Below are 6,000 nucleotides of genomic sequence, written 5' to 3' on the forward strand. Positions count from 1 at the left end.
AGAGAAACCATCGTAATCAATGGTTTCACGTTTTATTATTGACACTTGTATTATCAATGTATGACTGCTTGTGCATTGTATCCATTAGGTCGTTGTAACCTATTTTATATTTATCGTGATCCTTTTTTGTATAAAAAATTGACCTTTTTAGTTAATTTCGGATAATTTCTTATTAATCAATAAAAAATAATAAGATTTTTGCATCGATGTAGGTACATTTTAACAAAGAATCTATAACTAATCAATCGTTAATTTTCAGGTAATTAAAAAAAAACAGCCTCAAAAAGTTTAAAATAAATTTACTTGATTATTTTTCCACTCTCGTTTTTAAAGATTTACTAAAATGTGATTTACTTAAAAAAATTGGAATGTAATGTTAAAATAAGCAGTTAAGGATGTTACTTTAGTATTTATTTATAAAACTACTAAGCAGTAAGATTACTAATACAATATTTTTTAAATAATTCTTATTTATCAATATTTATCCATAATTTTTCATTAGTATTCAAATTTAGACTCGATGAGAAAATTTCTCTAAAGGAAAACATACTGAAAACCTCTTTTATACTATCTTTGAAATATTGTTTTTTTCCGTTTTTCTGAATATTAAAAACTCTAAAAAGAATGCTGTGTGTGTAAAAGAATGCTAAATCCTAGTGAATTCTAGTGAAAATTCAGTTAGAGCATTTGCTGAGCTCGATAAAGACAGAATAAATGAATCTAAGCAGCATTCACTGCCAAATGCAAAAATTGCCAGAAAAAAATTTAAATGATTAAAAAAGGAAAAATTATTAAAAGATGAAGAAAGAAGAAAGTATAAAGGTAGTAAATTTTAAGTATGTACGCCCATAATTTATTATTAAAACATACTGTATACTTTAAATGCATTTTTCTCAAAACTGATTTTTTACTCATTTGTTGCTCACTTCAAATCAAATTGCTCAAAATATAATTATTATATTACTATGAAATCTGTACTGTTTTCTATGGAATGAACTAAAGTCTTTCTAATCTTTATACTGTTTTCTAGGGAATGAACTAAAAGAATTTGTATCGAGTTAATATTTTTTTAATTTATAGCCCATTGTTTGAATAATAATGTCAGAAATTTGTTAACAATCTCATGATAAATCTTCGACTGGTTGTAAAATTTTTATTTCTTTTTATAACCATACGACTGCAGTTCATTCCATAGAGAAAACTATGTAGTTTATTTTGGTATAAGTTCTGTTAGGATGAGAGTAATAGTTTTTGGTGTCGCCAATTTGAAGTTTTTAAAGAATATGCTTAAATTTATGCTCTTAAATGACAAATTTCAAAAATTATGAATGTTTATTTCAAATATTGACATTCTATTGCTCATCTTTAATATTCTTAAACCCAGATATAAGGTTAAAGTATGTTTACACCATGTTTTTCTAAAAATGTTCTCTGAACGTGTTCGGATACCTTAATTCAATTTCTGACAGTGTGAGTGGTTGCTTTTAAAACTATGATGCATTTTCAGCGAAACTAAAAGTCTAAGTATATTGAATTATGTTATTAAGTATGGGTTAATTGATTTTCCATTTACTTAAATCATTTTCGGAAAATTTAGATAATTAGAATTATTTTGCACTTTAGGTTTTGTATTTCTTATTTATCGAACATTTTCATCTCTTTATATGTATATAAAAAAAAACAAAAAACACCCCGTTTGAATTTTACTTTGTGATAATTTTTGTTTTGCAACTTTCCGCCAGATAACCAATTTACGTAAATTTTTGAAAAAAGTAAATTATGCAAGGGCAGTTTTTTTTACAACTTTCAATGGACCATAAATGAATATAAAATAAGAAAAATGGATATTCAAAAATTACATAAAAACACAGTTATTTTTCGATAAAATTGAACAAGAAAGTCCAGTTATTTGTCATATCGCGGAGCCAGTTTTCTGATCTCCTCTTCGAGGAGGTTGTCACAAATTATGTGAAACGGGCTTTAATGTTCATTTGAAGCTTATTAGTCTGAAAGCTTTGAACTCTTAATTGGTTCTTCAATTCTGGTAAAAGATATAAATCACTCGCACTAACTCTAAGTACTTGGACTAACTCTAACTGAGTCTATCTCTCTAGGACGCATTCTCAGTAAAGTGAAACAGGGACGCAAGTCTTTTGCAACAGATCTTGTTCAACGGATTGATCAAATCGTATAAAAAAAACAAAGGATGCTGAATTCCAGGAAATAAATTTGATGATTAGCATGCCACAATTACGACTATGGAGGGCAAATATTGTGACATTTCTTCTCCTTATTTTTTTTCTATAATAGAAAATTAAAAGAATTTTTAGATTAAAGAGAAACTTCAAAATAATGTTAAGACCGATCTCATATCATTGGAGGTAATGTTCGTCGAAAAAAGGATCAGAAACTTGGCCCATCGATGTGGTAAATATCTGAATCTCCACCGTGATTATATCGAAAAGTAATATTTAACCTTATTCATATTTAACCTTTGGTAATTAATTCATTTTGTTCTCCACTTTTGCCTTTTTTTGGTCTATTGGAGATTGTAAAAAAATAATATAATTAAAAAGTATGCCAAGGTCTCGAATTTAACTTTAGATGTTACTTGAAAATCGTAATTAAGTCATCTGAAAAAAAAATGCAAACAAGTTATAATTTGAATATCATTAAGATAAATTTAAGATTTAATACATGAATTCTTTTTGACTTAATTTTCCTTGATTGTGTTGAATTTTTTTTTTTAAATTTTAGTCTAAATATATTTTTTTGAACCAAGCATATTTCATTTTGAAATATATTTGGTAAAGAGACGGAAATTAAAGTAATTTTTATAATTTTTCCGTAAGTTATAAAAAAATTTTTTCTGCCGAAAGTGAATTAGTTTTGTAATTGGAATGAAAACGATTTCGAATTTTTCGAAATTAGTTCTTTTAGTAATTTGTCAAAGCTGTAATTGACAGAAATAAAACATAGTACAATCGCCATTTTAAATAATATCCGACGAAAATTTGATAAATAAACGAAGAAATAGAAACATTAACTGAAAATTTATTAAATTGAATATAAACCAAACGATTTGCAAAAAGGGAAATTAATATTTTGAAATCACAAAACTTATCATAAAATGAAAATCTTAAAGAACGGATAGTTTTATTAGCTAAAAAAATGTTATCTTTTCATTTAGCTACGACTAAGTTATTAAGAAATAAGAAATATCGATAAATAGTTTCTTTATTGTGTTTATAAGTGATTAATTCATTGAATTTGATTGTTTGCAATTAAGCATAGGTTTTCGGTTGCCTTTTTGAAACTTTTTCATTAATATATTTCATTCAGAAGTAATAATAATAATAATGAAATAAAGCAATTTTTTTTTGCACCGAATAGTTTATTGTGGAAATAATTTTAATGGTAAGATAGACTTTTGTAAAATATTGCAAAAAGCTTTGAGAATTATTTTGACATTTACAGTAATTAATTAAAATTAAAATGATTTTCATATTTGTCTCTCATTATCTCAGGGAGCTTTGGGATTTTTATAAATTTTTAGTGAAATTTTTCGATAATTTCTTTTTATGGATTGATAGAACAGAACTTGCTCGCGAATTATCTCAAAGTGTTAAAAATATTTTTAAAATATTAATGGAAAGCGAATTAAAATATCGTTTATTTGTTTGCATTCAGAAAGATACTGGAGTTTTTAAAATATTTTTTTAGCGGCAGGGTAAGGAGAACAATTTTGAGATAAATTAGAATATTCTTGATATTTTCTATTGCTTAGAAGTTTTAAAAAATTTTCAAAGCTTGAAATTTCTTTGTTTAACATTTTAAACATGGATGTTCGTATCTTAGAAGATTTTTTTGCATTTATTTCTATTTCCATGTGAACTTTAGTGAAGGTGAAATTAAGAATGGAGGTGGGTTTTATAAACATTTGTTTTTACCAATGTTAAAAATTTTCTATTTGTAACAAAAAGAATATTATCTTCAAAAGTCTGAGCATATATGTGTGTGTTTTTAAAATTTGATTTTTTCTTGTAAAATCTGCGATTCAGAAATTGCCTCTCTAATTTGACTAAAAATGTATTGCTCCACAATCGATTCCAAACATCAAAGCTGTTATAAGTAACAATATTCCTTGATGTTATCATAATAAAGGAATAATTATTAGAAAAGTAGAGATTATGTTTTCCCTCTTCTAATATGTATTATATGCCTGTAGTATTCAAAATAACAGCATAGATTTTCAGATTCTAGGGCTGGGAAAAATAATAAAAATGTTTGACAAAACTTTTATAATTCGTTTTACAATAATATTATACTGCAGGTTTATTGCGGTCTGACGACCCGAAGCTAGTTATCATTAGTATTATTATCAAGTATAAAAACTTTGAAGAATTATGCGTTTATTTCATTTGGCACTTCAATGAAAATTTGAATTATCTGATATATACATGTGAATTTTTCGGCAAATATTAGTTTTAAAATAATTACTGGAAACAATATTTTTTAGTATTTTGCCTATATTAAATTTAGCGATTTTAAGCGTATTAAAGTTTTTGATAATCATAGTCTAACATAGCTGAATACATTTTCTTCTTTAATTTAGTTATAAATACTTTTTATTGTTTCTTAAATTTTTTATTTAATCAAAAAAACTGCATTAATTTTCAAATTATTTCTGATTGTTTAATGAATTCGATTATTAAACTTTAAAGCCCGTTTCTTGTATTATTTATAAACTTTTTTTCATTTTTTGTTTTAATTCTTATACTTTAAGGAATCGGATAGTTTTCTATTAAAGAATAAGCAAAAAAAAAAAAAAATTCTTAAGATTCACTTTTGTCAATTTTTCGGTGAACGGCAATTTCAAGTAATATTTTCTATCCATCTTTATTCTAATGTGTACTTTTATTTTACTTTGACTGTAGAATTTTTATTTCTTACTCTGCCTTGACATTACTCCGTTCGTCTCCCTTTACATTATGAATTTATATTCGGCAGATTTGAATCATTAAAAGTGATTAAGTTTTTATTTACATTCCCGTGACAATCTTCAAGTTTTGGCCCTTTAAGAACATCCGTTTCATTTATAGATAGTAAAATAAGTAAATATTCTTCTACAGTTTTAACGAGTAATTCATACTATCTATTTTTAGAGGAGAGCGTTTTATTAAAGCTTATAATCGAAACTTATAAACTCATTCGAAATTACGTAGATTCACCTAATGTACAAAACAGGCTAACTGACGAGCATTTAAGCAGTTCACTTCGTGAGTCTAATTTGGTCACCATAAAAGAAAAAAGTTGAAAATTTCTTTAATTTAAAAAAAAAGATTATTTAATATAATCAGAATTATACTTTTATTGATATTTCCGATCACTTTTTATAAGCAGTATTCTAATATCAAGTAAATAACATGTTTAAGCATATTTGCGACATTAAAAAAAATAATTACCATTTTCTATGAGATTAAAGGGAATAAATAAGTTCTGGAAATAATAAATATGTGATACAAAATTCCTCGTAATTAAGGTGCGGTTTTTTTAATGCTAGAAATATTTTATTAATTAAATCTCTACTATTTGTCTTTTTTGATATTCCTCGCTGTTTCCCGTTTCAACATTAGAGGAATCTTATAGTATCAAATTTACTGCCGAAAAAGGCTCTATTAATGGTCTTAAACTAATTTTTTTTGAGGCAGAAGATTCCGTCATGCTACAGATAAATTATTAGGCACTCAATATTTCCCAAAAAAGTTTTAAAATTAATTTATCAATTGATAATAGGGAAGAAATTTTATTGAATTAATAATCAATTCAAAAAATCATTTTTTAAACTTAACTTTTAATTATTGAGTATAAGAAATGACTGCTTACCTTTCAAAATATTTCCTTATTAAATTCAAAATTATACTTCTCAAAAATGTTTAATCTTGGGTAAATACAGTACATGAAGAAAATATACATAAATGAATGAGACAGAACATGGCA

Source organism: Argiope bruennichi, chromosome 10, assembly GCF_947563725.1.
Source record: "Argiope bruennichi chromosome 10, qqArgBrue1.1, whole genome shotgun sequence".
Classification (NCBI taxonomy): domain Eukaryota; kingdom Metazoa; phylum Arthropoda; class Arachnida; order Araneae; family Araneidae; genus Argiope; species Argiope bruennichi.